The sequence below is a fragment of the Chiloscyllium plagiosum genome, unplaced genomic scaffold, assembly GCF_037043375.1.
Source record: "Chiloscyllium plagiosum isolate Xiang-an unplaced genomic scaffold, Cpla_swu_hap1 HiC_scaffold_3, whole genome shotgun sequence".
Lineage (NCBI taxonomy): Eukaryota > Metazoa > Chordata > Chondrichthyes > Orectolobiformes > Hemiscylliidae > Chiloscyllium > Chiloscyllium plagiosum.
Window position 1 is genome coordinate 40,714,695 of NW_028270141.1, and position 14,954 is coordinate 40,729,648.

General features: G+C 41.4%; 1 protein-coding gene across 4 annotated transcripts in view; it reads left to right on the forward strand.

Annotated features, from left to right (window-relative positions):
- Nucleotides 1-14,954, forward strand: part of sipa1l2a (signal-induced proliferation-associated 1like 2, genome duplicate a) — a 598,903-nt gene that overhangs the window by 489,777 nt on the left and 94,172 nt on the right. The gene's annotated exons all lie outside the window — the stretch shown is intronic.

Sequence of the window (14,954 nt, forward strand, 5' to 3'; positions counted from 1 at the left end):
AAGACACGCACAAGAATTCCGAGAAGCATGGCAGTCCAACCGGAACTCTATCAACAAACACATCGAGTTAGACCCCATCTACTACCCCCTGAGAAAAGGAACAGGAAGTAACATCACCACAGGAAATGACATCACCAACCCAAAGAAACCCAAACATATAAATAGAAGGCAGAAATTTTCAGCATTGCTTCGCCTGAGGCCCACTGAAAATGTTACCTAGTAGGGTAATGAAACGTCTGGAAATGAACCTTTCAGCTCAGTGGGCAAACCTACATCCAAAAGATGTTATCTATCTCAGATTTAAAATGCAGCATCATATGTCATTTATGGAAGCGGGTTCCCAATCTCTACCACTCTCTAATGTAGGTGTGCTTTCAAACATCTCTCTTGATGGACTGGCCTCAAATTTAGACTTTGCCCCCTCGTTCTAGAATCTCCAACCAGTGGAAATAGTTTTTTTTATCTTAGAATTAGAATATCCTTTATTGTCACGTGTACTCCATTGTAGAAGTACAGTGAAAAGCTTTTTCAATGTCTCTGCCTTATGGTGCCACCTTAGGTACAAATACGGAGGTACAAATCTTGGATACAGAAGAGGAATTAAAAAGTAGTTGCATTACTTTACAGAGTTTAAGAAATAAGTTAGAAATGAGACAGGGTTGACTTTACAGCCAGGTTAAAAAAAAATTCAAACAAACATTACATTGTAGCAGCTCAGTGCACATGGTGTGACCATCCCTGCCAGACCTCATTCCTACAGCCATCCCCACTCCGATCCAAGTCTCCAGTTTGCTCAATACTGGCACTCAGCTGCTCCAAAGTAAGTTCCAGGACTGCCTCCCCTGTGCCGGTCTCTGCCCGGGTCTCGCTGCCCGCGCCTGCTGCTGCTCCAGGATTCACCTCCAGGCTCCGAGAGAGAAAAGAAATAGAAAAACAAAAAAGAACAGGCAGACCAGAAGAGCTCCGGCAGGAATGTCTTACTCTGCCACCATTTTATCTTGTCTTTTCCTGTTGTTTTCCAAATCACCCAGTACCCTTTTATATTCTAGAGAGAACATGCCCAATTTTTATAATCTCTCCTCATAACTTAACCTCTGAAGCCCAGGTATCATTCTTGTAAATCTATATTGTACTCCCAATATATCCAGCCTAAGGTGTGGTACCCAGATCTGCTCTCAATACTCCTAATGGGGTCTAACCATATCGCTGCAGCATAACTTCTCCGTCCTTATACTCCAGTCTTCTAGATATAAAAGCTAGCATTCCATTAGCTTTCTTGATTATTATCTGTACCTGTTTGTGACACTTTAAAGATTTACACCTGAACCCCAAATTTCTTTGGACATTCGCTGCATGTAACTTCATACTATAGAGAATTCTGATCTTTCCTTTTTCAGTCCAAAATGGATAACCTCACACTTGATTGTAACATTGGAACTGGAATACCTCTGAGATACTGCATATGTCTTTGCTGCCCATCTTCACACCTTAGGATGACAAATCAACAGTGTGCAGAATTTGTTATTTAAAGTACGTTCCCACAGGCAATCATAAAAGACATGCATTCCAAATAACAGTTTTAGTGATTTATATCACATCCTCCCTAAGGTACATGCAGATGAGACTAGACAGATTCATATCACGTGTTCACAGGATAGATCCAGTGATATATTTCAGATATGACCATGGATGTAAGTATATGCATCTTATTTATATATGTAACACAGAATAAATCTGTAAAACTATAGGACAGATGGAAGACTGAGACTTATCACCCCCTCCAAACCTTCCCTGGTGGTTAAACATACCTACTGTGTCCTAGACTTCTAAGCTAACCATATGAGGACTTAAACAAGACACCATTTTTCTAGGTGTGACCATGCGACTGTGCTGTACAGCCAAATTTGAGTATTCCTAATTTTAGATTATATATTCTACCAGTATCACCTGGAAGCCCCACTTGTATTCAGTAAGGCCTAGTCTCATTCCCATGATGCATCCACAATGACCTCCAGTTTCTTTTTGGGGCCTCATTAGCTTTAGTGGTTACTTCTGAATGGTTCCATCACAGCACTAATTCAATTCATTAACAGTCATGGACACTGAAAATCCCAACACAAAGTCCTGCAAAAGTCCAATCATGAGCTGTCCCCATAGACATCCAAAACCTTCGATAGTTACATTTGCCTGTGCGATTTCAACTAGCTATCTATGAGGCTGACTTCCAATCCAATATAATCCAACCTGCTCCAAATGACACCCATGTGTCAGTTTATCAAAGGCTGTCTGAAAAGTAAGGTACATAACCTCTACTGGATGGGCATCATCCACCTAGTTTGACACTTCATTAAAGAACTCAGCTGGATTATTGAGCATATCGTCTATTCACAGTTTCAGAAAAAGCATACAAATTAGGAGCAGGATTAGGCCATTCGCACCCTGTAGTCTGCTCCACTGTTCAATAATCTCATGACTAATCCAGTATGGCCTCAAATCCACATTCCTGCCTCCCCCAATAATTGATTCTTTTGTCAATCAAAAATCTGTCTTCCTCTGCCTTAAAATCCTCCACCACACTCTCGGGAAGAGAGTTACAAAGTCTCATTATCCTTGGAGAGAAAGTAATCCTCCTTATCACTGTTGTAAATTGGAGACTGTTTAGTTTTATACTGTGCCTACTAGTTCTGCTGTCTCCCATAAAGGGATATATCCTTTCAACATCCACCCTGTCAAACCTTCTGAGAATCCTTTATTTTTCAATAACTCTTCTATTCTCAATTTTCTAAATTCTATTGATTACAGGCCTGGCCTACTCAATCTATCCTCATAAAATAATCTTGTCATCCTAAGTATCAGTTTTATGAACCTTCTTGGAACTCCATGTAATGCATAAATCTTTTCTTAAGTTTGGAGACCAAAAATCCATTTAGTACCACAGTTGTGGCCTCACCAATATTCTATATTACTATAGCAAAGCACTTTTAGCTTTCTTTCCCCTTGCAAAACAGCAACATTCCATTTATCTGCTCATGAAGAGTCACTGCACTCAGAATGATAACTGTGTTTCTCTCAATTGCCATACCAGTTTCTCCAGTGCATTGTTTTTGTTTCAGGTTTCCAACATCTGCCATTCTTTGTTTTTATTTTATTCCATTTACCTTCCTAATCACTTGATGTACAGACATGCTTTTTCTCCTGTAATTCATAGACCAGCACACCCAAATCTCTCTGTACCTCAGAATTCTGCAATCTCAATTCATTTAAATGAGAACAAAAAACAATACAGCACAGAACAGGCCCTTCGGCCTTCCAAGTCTGCAACAACACAATTTGCCCTTCCATGTTAAAACTGCCTTCACTTAAAGGATCTGTATCCCCCCATTCTCTTCCTATTCATGTATTTTTCCAGATACTTCTTGAGTGCTGCAACTGTGTCTGCTTCCACCACCATCTCTTGCAGCGCATTCCAGGCACTCACCACCATTTGTGTGAAAAACATGCCTCACAATCTTTTTTAAACTTCCCTCTACCCTGTACCTTGAACATATGTACCTTTGTAATTGACCCTTCCATGCTGGGGAAATGCCTCGTACTTTGCGTTCTATCCATGCCATTCTCAATCTTATAACTTTCTATCAGGTTGCCCCTCAACCTCCTACGTTCCAGTGAAAACAAACCCAGTCTATTCAACCTTTCTTCAAAGCTAAATTCAGCTATACCAGGCAACATCCTGATAAACCTTTCTGTACCTTCTCCAAAGTATCTGCTTCCTTCTGGTAGTGCTCTGACCAGGACAGTATGCAATATTCCAAACGTGGCATAACTAAATTATATGCTCGTTTTCTGCTACCAACCAAAGTGGGCAACTTAAATAGTCAAAGAATCATGCAACACAGAAACAGACCTTTCTCGTATTATGTTCCATCTGCCAAATTCTTCTACACTCACTTAGCTTTTACCGTTTTCAGCTTCCAGACATCTATGTCCTCTTCACAACTTATTTTCCAACCTATCTATGTATCCTCAGATTTAGCAACTATATGTTTGGTCTCTTTGTCCCTAACATTGATCCTACTGGTAGCCACTCATAGCATCCTACCAACCCCAAAATGGCTCATTTGTGCACACGCTATGCTGCTTATTAACTAACCAGTCCTCTCTCCGTGCTAATATGCTACCTGCTACATCGTGAGCTCTTATTTTCCATAGTAGCTTTTGATGTAACACTTTTCCAAATGCTTTCTCAAAGTCTAAGTGCAGTGCATCTACTGGTTCCCCTATATTTATACTTAGAGAAAGTGAGGACTGCATATGCCGGAGATCAGAGTCAAAAAGTGTGGTGCTAGAAAAGCACAGCCAGTCAGGCAGCTGCCAAGATGCAGGAGAGTTGACGTTTCGAGTATAAGCTCTTCATCAAGAATGTGGGAGGTGGCAAGGGGGCTAACAGATAAATGGGACAGGGTGGGCTGGGAGAAGGTAGCTGGGGGATGCGAGAGGTAGGTGAAGATAGGGGGTGATGGTGATAAGTCGGAGTGCATAGGTGGGAAGGAAGATGGACTGGTAGGAGAGTTCAGAAGAGTGGTGCTGAGTTGGAGGGTTGGATCTGGGATATGGTCAGGTGGGGTGGTTCAGGAAATCGACATTGATTGGAAGGTCACAAGGCAGAAGATGAGGTGTTCTTCCTCCAGGCACTGGTGGCTAGAATTTGGTGGTGGAGGAGACCCAGGACCTGCATGTTCTTGGCGGAGTGGGAGGGGGAGTTGAAGTGTTCCGCCACAGGGCGGTGGGTTGTTCAGTGCCCCAGAGATGTTCTCTGAAATGTTCCACAAGAGGCAGAGGAGACCACATCGAGAGCAATGGACACAGTAGATGACGTGTGGAGGTGCAGGAAAATCTCTGTTGAATGTGGAAGAATCCTTTGGGGCCTTGGATGGAGATGATGGGGAAGGTGTGGGTGCAGGTTTTACACCTCTTGTGGTAGCAAAGGAAGGTGCCGGGAATGGAAGGTACGTTGGTGGGAGGCATGGACCTAACAAGGAAGTTGCAGAGGGAACAGTCTCTGCAGAATGCAGATAGAGGTGAGGAGGGAAATTTATCTCTGGTGGTGGGGTCTGTTTGAAGGTGGCGGAAATAGCAGAGGATGATGTGTTGTAGCCAGAAGTTGGTGGGGTGGAAGGTGAGGACGAGGAGGGGTTCTGTCCTTGTTGCGATTGGAGAGGTGGGGTTCAAGGGCGGACGTGCAGGAAGTGGAGGAGGTGCACTGGAGGGCATTGTTGACCACGTGGGAAAGGAAATTGCGGTCCTTGAAGCAGGAAGCCATCTGGAATGTTCTGTGGTAGAATTGGTCTTCCTGGGAGCAAATGCGGCACAACGGAGGAATTAGGCGAAAGGGATAGCATTTTTACTGGAGGCAGGGTAGGAGGAGGTGCAGTCCAGTTAGCTGTGGGAGTTGGTGGGTTTGAAGTGGATGTCCATGTTGAGTTGGACACCGGATATGGAGATGGAGTGGTCTAGGAAGGGGAGGGAGGTATCCGAGATGGTCCAGGTGAACTTGAGGTCAGGGTGGAACGTGTTGGTGAAGTTGATGAACTGTTCAACCTCCTTGTGAGAGCACGAGGTAGCGCTGATACAGTCATCGATGTAGTGAAGGAAAAGGTGGGGAATGGTGCTGGTGTAGCTGCGGAAAGTGAACTGTTATATGTACCTGACGAAGAGGCAGGCATAGCTAGGGCTCATGCGGGTGCCCATAGCTCCCCTTTGGTCTGGAAAAAGTGGGAGGATTCGGAGGAGAAACTGTTGAGGGTGAGGACCAGTTCAGCCAATTGGATGAGTGTGTCGGTGGAAGGATACTGGTTGGGCATTCTTACCCAAAACTCTCAAACCTGACTGCCCCAGTCGACCCAGGATCTCCCCATATATATTCGAGACACTAGCTACACCCTCCACCACCTCCGTGACTTTCAGTTCCCCGGCCCCAGTGTCTCATCTTCACCATGGACTTCTAGTCACTGTACACGTCCATCTGCCATAATGAAGGCCTCCAAGGCTTCCGTTTCCTCCTCTCCAGCCAGTACCCTTCCACCAACACACTCAACCGATTGGCTGAACTGGTCCTCATCCTCAACAATTCCAACCCCGTTATCACCCCCACATTACTGATGAAGAGCTTCTGCTCGAAACGTTGACTCTCCTGTTCCTTGGATGCTGCTTAACAGGCTGTGCTTTTCCAGCACCACACGTTTTGACCCTATATTTACACTGTTTGGTACTTACCTCAGAGAACTCCAATACGCTGGTCAAACATAATTTCCCTTTCACCAAACCATTTTAAATTTTGTCAGTATTCACACAGGAAAAAGACAAAGACAATGTTGTTGAGGAGAACATTGAGATGCAGGCTATGAGACTAGATGTAATTCAGGTTCATAAGGAAGAGGTGTTAGCAATTCTGGAAAGTGTGAAAATAGATAACTTCCCTAGGTCGGATAGGATTTATCCAAGGATTCCCCAGGAAGCTAGGGAGGAGATTGCAGAGCCTTTGGATTTGACTTTAATGTCATCATTGTCTACAGGAATTGTGCCAGAAGACTGGAGGAGAGAAATTGTTGACCCTTGTTCAAGAAGGGGAGTAGAGACAACTCTGAAATTATAGACCAGTGAGCCTTGCTTCGGTTGTGGGTGAAGTGTTGGAAAAGATTGTAAAAGATAGGATTTATAATCATCTAGAAAAGAATAATTTGATTAGGGATAGTCAACACGGTTTTGTGAAGCGTAGGTCATACCCCACAAACCTTAATATGTTTTTTGAGAAGGTGACCAAACAGCTGGATGAAGGTAAAGCAGTTGAAGTGGTATATATTGATTTCAGTAAAGCCTTTGATAAGGTTCCCCATGGTAGGCTATTGCACAAAATATGGAGGCATGGGATTGAGGGTGATTTAGTGGTTTGGATCAGAAATTGGCTAGTTGTAAGAAGACAGAGGGTGGTGGTTGATAGGAAATGTTCATCCTAGAGTTCAGTTACTACTGGTGTACTGCAAGAATCTATTTTGGGGCCACTGTTGTTTGTCATTTTTATAAATGACCTGAATGAAGGCATAGAGGGATGGATTAGTAAATTTACAGATGACACTAAGGTCGATGAAGTTGTAGACAGTGCGGAAGGATGTTGCAGGTTACAGAGGGTCATAGATAAATTGCAGAGCTGGGCTGAGAGGTGGCAAATAGAGTTTAATGTGGAAAAGTATGAGGTGATTCACTTTGGAAGGAGTAACAAGAAATCAGGATACTGGCTAATGGTAAGATTCTTGGTAATGTGGATGAGCAGAGAGATCTCGGTGTCCATGTGCATAAATCCCAGAAAGTTGCACCCAGGTTGAAAGGGTTGTTAAGAAGGTGTATGGTGTGTTGGCTTTTATTGGTAGAGGGATTGTATTTTGGAGCCATGAGGTCATGTTGCACCTTGTCAAAGGCATTCTTGAAGTCCAGATAGATAACATCTATTGGCTGTCCTTAGTCTAACCTGCTTGTTAGTTCCTCAAAGAATTCTAGCAGATTTGTCAGGCATGACCTCCCCTTGATGGAACCATGCTGACTTTGCCTATTTTACCATACACTTGCAAGTATTCAGAAATCTCTTCCTTCACAATGGATTCCAGGATCTTACCCACAACTGAGGTTAGGCTAATTGGTCTGTAATTTTCCATCTTTTGCCTTACTCCCTACTCTCCAAACAGGGGTGTCATGTTAGCAATTTTCCAGTTCTCTGGGACCCTCCATGATTCTAGTGATTCCTGAAAGATCAGAACTAATGCTCCCAATATTTCTTCAGCTCTCTCCCTTAGAACACAGGGTGTAGGCCATAAGGTCCAGGTGATTTATCCATCTTCAGGCCATTCAGTTTTCTAGCATCTTTTCCTTAGTGATGGCCATCATACTCAGCTCTGCCTCCTGAATTTTTGGGAAATTACTGAAGTATTCCACCGTGAAGACTGATGGGATGTAATTTTTCAGTTCCTCAGCCATTTCCTTGTTCCCCACTACTATCTCTCTCGTGTCATTTTTCAGTGGTCCAATGTCCATTTTTGCCTCTCTTTTGCCCTTTATATATCAAAAGAAACTTTTACAGTGTTCTTTTATATTACTGGCTAGCTTACCCTCATATTTAATCATCTCCCTCCTTATTTCTGTTTTTGTTGCCCTCTGTGTGTCTTTGTAAGCTTCCCAATCCTCTGGTTTCCCACTGCCCTTCGCCACATTATGTGCTTTCTGTTTTGCTTTTATGCTATCCCTGACTTCTCTAGTCAGCCATTGTTGCCTCATCCTCCCTGTACCATGCTGCTTTTTCCTTGGGGAATCTCTGCTGTGTTTCCTGAATTACTCCCAGAAACCCTTGCCATTGCTACTCCACTGTCTTTCCTGGTAAATTCAATCATATTATGATCACAGCCTCATTAAGAGTGCTTCACCTAAAGCTCCCTTATCAAGTCTGCCTCATTGCACAACACTAAATCCAGTATTGCCTATTCCCTAATGGGCTGCACCACATGTTGCTCCAAAAAACCATCTCATAGACATTCCACAAATTCCATTTCTTGCAATCCTGATTTTTCCCAGTCTCCCTGCATATTGAAATCCCCATGATCACTGTAACTTTGCCTTTCCTACACATCTTGCACCCTAGCTCCTGACGACTGTTTAGAGGCCTGTACATATATCCAACTATGGTTTTTTAACCTTGGTGGTTCCTCAATTCTACCCACACAAATTCTATACCATCTGACCTTATTTTGTTTCTTACTATTGATTTAATTTCATTTTTTACGACTAAGGCAACCCCACCCCCTCTGCCTGCCTTTTCGATAGGATGTATATCCTTGAATATTCAGTTGCCAATCCTGATCCCTTTGCAGCCACGTCTCTGTAATGCCCACCACGTCATACATGCCAACCTGGCTTCTTTGTCCGAAATAGTGCGGATCTTCCTGAGTGTTGTTGGAGCTGCACTCATCCAGGCAAATAGAGAGTTTTCAATCGCAATTCTGTCTTATGGCATGTAGATGATTGACAGATGTTGGACAGAAGGAAAGTAAGTTACTTGTTGCAGAAACCCCAGCCTCTGAACTATTCTTGTAGTCTCAGCATTTATATTCATATAGCTGGTATAGTTAATTTCTGATCATTGTTAACTCCAAGAATGTTGATATTGGTCCTTCGGCAATGGTAACGCCATTGAATGTCAAGGGGTAGTGGTTAGACTCTTGCTTGTTGAAGATGACTATCGCTTGTGTAGCGTGCATGCTTCTTATCACTTGTCAGCCCAAGCCTCAATATTGTGCAGTCTTCCTGCATATACTCACATACTGCTTCAGTATTTGAGGAGTTGTGGAAGTTGCTGAATATTGTGCAACCATCAACGATCATCCCCACGTCTGATCTTATGGTTTAGGTAAGGTCATTGATGAAGAGGTTTAAGCTTAGAACACTACCCTGAGAAACTCATGTCCTTGGACTGAGAATGAAAACCATAACTATCTTGTTTTGTCTCCAATCATTGAAGAGTTTTTCCTCAATTCTCATTGACGCTTTGATGCCATACTCTGTAAAATATTGCTTTGATTTCAAAGGCAGTTGTTCTCACCTCATCTCTGGAATTCAGCTTTTTTCTCCATGTTTGGACCAAGGCTGCATTAAGGTCAGGAGCTGAATAGAACCCAAAATGAGTGTTAATGAGCAGGATATTCCGTTCCAAGTGTTGCTTAATGATTGGTAACCCCTTTCATCATTTTGTCAATGATCAAGAGTAGACTGAAGGCATGGTAACTGGATTTATCCTCCCCCTTGTAGACGGAACACCCCTGAGCAATTTTCCACACTATCAAGTATTGTCTTAGTGTTGTAACTACTACCTTTGGCTAACGGCATAGCTCATTCCGATCAGAAATCTTCAGTACTGTTGCTGGAATGTTGTCTGGGCCCAAAGCCTTTGCAGTTCTCATTGGCTTCAGCCATTTCTTGATATCATGAATCTAATAGCTTCATGACCATTATCAGCTGGGGACCTTGAAAGGAGGCTAAGATGGCTCATCCACACAGCATTTCTGTCTGAACATGGATGGAAATATTTTAGTCATGACTTTTGCACTGACATGTTGGCTTCCCCCATCATTGAAGCTGGGGCAGTTTGTGGAGCTTCCCTGTCCAGTTAGGTTGCATTAAGATTTTCAAAGTACTCTGCTATTCCTTATTATAAAAGACTCCCTTTGACAGATGTTAGACAAATTGGTCTATAATTTTGCTGTTTGCCTCCCTCCTTTATTAGAACAGAGGGGTCACATTTGCCATTTTCTAGTTTGATGGGACCTTTCCAGAATCCATGTATCACTGTAAAATTGAAGCCAACGCATCTGTTATCTTAGCAGTTGCTTCTTTGAACGCGGTAGAATGAAAGCTGTCAGAAAGAGAGGAATTGTGAGATTTTAGATCTAATAGTTTGCTCAACCCCCTTTCTCTGGAGATTTCTCAATCCTTTTCACGTTCTGATTTACAACTATTTCAAGGCTGCCATTTCTTTCCTCAATAGCGAAAATGGATGCTAAATATTTGTTTATCTTCCCTTTTTTCATGATTGAATTCTAACTTGAAACACTTCTTTTTTTAAGTATTTGTAGAAACTCTTCCTTTTTGTGTTATGTTTTTAGCTCGCTTTATCTCGAACTTTAATTTCTCCCTTCTTTCTAATCTCTTAGTCATTCTTTGCATTACTTTATATTTTATCCAATCTTCTGGCCTGCAACTCAACTTTGCAGAGTTATGTGCTTTTTCTTTCGGCTTGATATGATGTTTAGCTTCCTTCATTAACCATAGATGGTGCATCCTGTTTTGGAATCTTTAATGTTCGTTGGGATGTATTTTTTCTCTATATTCTGAAATAGCTGCTTAAATCCCTCTCACTTTGCTTCTGTGTCTCTTCACCCCATTTCCTGATTCTCTTCGGTCAGCCCTGTTCTCCAGCCCTCATAATTGCCATTAAGTAGGTCTAAAATGTTATTCTTTGAGGGATCTTGTGGCTCAGTGGTAAAGTCCGTAACTATGGGCCAGGAGGCCCAAGTTCAAGTTCCACTGCCCAAAAGCTGTGTAACATTTCTGAACAGAATAAATAGAAAATATAAAAGACAATTTTTAGATCCTTTTTTTTTGCTCCCTCAAAGAGAATGCAAAATTCTGTCAAATTATGATTATTACTACATGGAGGTGCCTTTATTATGAGATAATTCATTAAACCTATCTCATTGCACATTATGAGGTCTAGTATAGCTTGCTGTCTGCCTGGCTTCGGAACACACTGCGCTAACCAACAGTCCTGCAAACACTTAACGAGCTCATCATCCAGGCTGCCCTTGCCATGTAACTCATCAAATCAGCAGGATTGTAGTCATATGTTTCTAACAAACCCCTATTATTTCTTCCCGTTTATCATGTCCTAAAATGATAATAGCACCTCTAACAGTGCAGAGGTCCTTCAGTTTTACACTGGAATGTCAGCCTATATTTTTGTGCTCAAGCCCTGGTGAACCCACATCTATTTTGATTCTGAGGCATGGTACTACCAATTGAACCGCAACTTTAGCTTTGCATATTTCGTAATGGATTTCTGTACCTTCCAAAAAAGTATCAGCTCATGAGCAAGCGTATAATTCCCAAAGACTGATTTTCTTCCCCTTGATCATTGAGATTACTTCAGATTTCCTCCAGTCTATCTGAAGCAGCACTTCACAGGTTTATGTAGTGCTTTTCAAAATTTTGGATCCTAAAACAATTTATAGCCAATGTAGTGTTTGCCAAGTATATTCATTGTTGTAATGTCAGGAATGCAGCAGCCAATGTGTACACAGCATAAACAGCAGTGAGATAATGAACTGATATCAATTAAGGTTTTGGTTGAAGAATAACTTTCACCCAGGACAGCCTAAATTGTGTATTTTTTTCTCCAGCTGGGTCTTGAAACCAAAGCTTCCAATTCAGAGGGAATAGTGTTACTGTTACGCCACAGCTGATACCCAGTTATCATAGCTATTGAACATACAAGTCAATAGTTCACAATATATATCCGTTATCTCCGACAGCACTCAGGAGCAGCTGCTTGGATAGGCTTCAATAGTTTGGTTCCAGCCGAGAACAATTCTGCGTTTTGTTTCGTAGAACTATTTTGAGCACCATCTCTAAACTGCACCTTAACAATATCTTCTGTAGCAAGAACTGAAACACACAAGGGACATCATTATAAAAGGGGTGACCAAAAAAAGCTGCTGAATCATTAACCATACTGTGCCTGCATTTTGAGATGTGAAGTAAACATTTGGGAATTATCATAGTTGTTATATTCAGTGGACACAACTTAATAGCTTGATCATGTAGCTTGTACCATTTACATTCAAGTTAATGACTGTGTCTATTCAACCTCTAACAACCTCTAAATGCAATTATATATAAAGGGCAACAACCTTGCCTTCTCTTCACATCCTCACCTAAATATCAAGTTGTTTTAATTTCTCATTACTCATTTCATATTTTCTACAATAAATACACAATTTAAAGTAGATGATCAGGTTTGAACATATTGCAAAAAATTCAGCATATTTCTGTGAAAAGTCCAAAAAAACTGCAATAAAAATTCCAATGGAATTTTTTTTTTTCATTTTTCATTCTTTTGTGTAGATCATTTTTATTTTAAATGAAGAAGATTGTTTAATTTTAAATGGTTTCAAGAAAGTGAAGCTCATTATATAATTTATAGAAACAGATTGCTCAGCACAATAGGGAGCCATTACTGCTTTCTTGCCTGCACTGATTTTAAGCTCCAAATGATATCTGAATTCACACAGTTTCTTTTCCTGAATTCATTTTATATCTTGGTTATTCAAATGCAATGACTAGATAAGCATCAGACATCACTTGTATTTTCATTCTGTTATCCAGGTGCAGTGCTGCGTAATTGTTCTCTCTTAAGTAGTCCTTATCTTGAGATTATACCCTCTTGGAGGAGAAAGTGAGGTCTGCAGATGCTGGAGATCAGAGCTGAAAATGTGTTGCTGGAAAAGCGCAGCAGGTCAGGCAGCATCCAGGGAACAGGAGAATCGACGTTTCGGGATGAAGGGCTTATGCCCGAAACGTCGATTCTCCTGTTCCCTGGATGCTGCCTGACCTGCTGCGCTTTTCCAGCAACACATTTTCAGATTATACCCTCTTGTCAATCATGTTTCCTTTTCACGCTTCACCCTCCTCTGTCCCTCATACAATTTTTTTGCCAGTTGCCAGCATTGTAATCTCAGACAGCAGGTACTGTCATCAGACCAACTCTGTGAATGACTCCATCATCATTCATTGAATTGAGGTTAGGAGAAAGTGAGGACTGAAGATGTTAGAGATCAGAGTTGAGAGTGTAGTGCTGGAAAAGCACAGCAGGTCAGGCAGCATCCGAGGAGCAGGAGAATCAATATTTCGGGCATAAGCTCTTCATCAGGAAAGCCCTGTTGCCTGTCCTGCTGTGCTTTTCCAGCACCACACTCTGAACATTGGATTGAAGTTGACTTTTTTTAACATTACTTAATCTATGTATTTTGCTACTATTTGTACTATCTATATTGAAGGTATTCTATCTTATTCTTGTCAGTTTCTAATGCATCTTAAAAATAGCAATACACTGAGTAATGTTTCAAGGATCATTAATTTTACCAATAGACAGCAGATTTATTCCTCACATTCTTCCACAATTTAACTGTTGGATGTTGATAAAGAAATTGTTTTGTTATTTCTTGTTGATGGATGTCAATGAATTGCAATAGATTGCTTATTGAGAAAGAAGGTTGTATTTTCAAGTCCCACTCCAGACTTGAGCACAAAATTTGAGACTGATGCTCCTTTGTGGTACTAATAGTGGGGATAGAAAGTACTATCGTTGAATTTGCAGATGGCATTAAAATCGGTAGGAAAGTAATTTGCATTGAATAAATATTAAATTTACAAGATGATGCAGATAGCTTAGGTGAATGGGCCAAAATTTGACAGATGAAGTTTGATGTTGATATCAAACTTGGTTGGAGGATTAGAATTAGTGTCTAAATGGACAGAAATTTCAGAGGGCTTCAGACCAGAGGGATCTGGGTGTCCTCATATATGAATTGCAGAAAATGAGAGTGGAGGTAGAGCAAGTAATAAGGGAGGCAAATGGAAGTTTGGCATTTATTGCTAAAGGAATAGAATACAACTGGAGAAGGTGTTAGTGCAAAGGCACCTGGAGTATTGCATACAATTTTGGTCCCCTTACTTGAGAACGGATGTAGTTGTATTGGAAGCCGTCCAGAGAAGATTCACTAGATTGATGCCAGAGATGAGAAGTTTATCTTATGAAGAAAGATTGAGCAGTCAGGCCTATACTTTGTGGAGTTTAGAAGAATGGGAGGAGACCTAAGTTGCTCTGACTGACAAGAGTGGACGTAGAAAGGATGTTTCCTTATTTGGGGCAATCTAGAACAAGAGGTCATAGTTTTAAGATAATGTGTGGGGAAGTGATGGCCTAGTGATATTATCGCTAGACTGTTAATCCAGAGACCCTGATGATGTTATGATGTTCAAAGCCTGCCATGGCAGATGGTGGAATTTGAATTCAATTAAAAAAAAGTCTGGAATTTAAAAGTTTAATAATAACCATGAATCCTTTGTTGATTCACTAATGTCCTTTAGGGAAGGGAATTGCCATCCTTACCTGATCTGATCGACATGTTATTACAGACCCACAGCAATGTGGTTGACTCTTAACTACCCTCTGGGCAATTAGGGATGGGCAATAAATGCTGCCTCATGCTGTGAATGAATAAATAAAAGGAAGATCAGGGGTAGCGATTGAAAAGAGAGATGAGGAGAAATTACTTCTCTCAAACGGTCATGAATCTGTG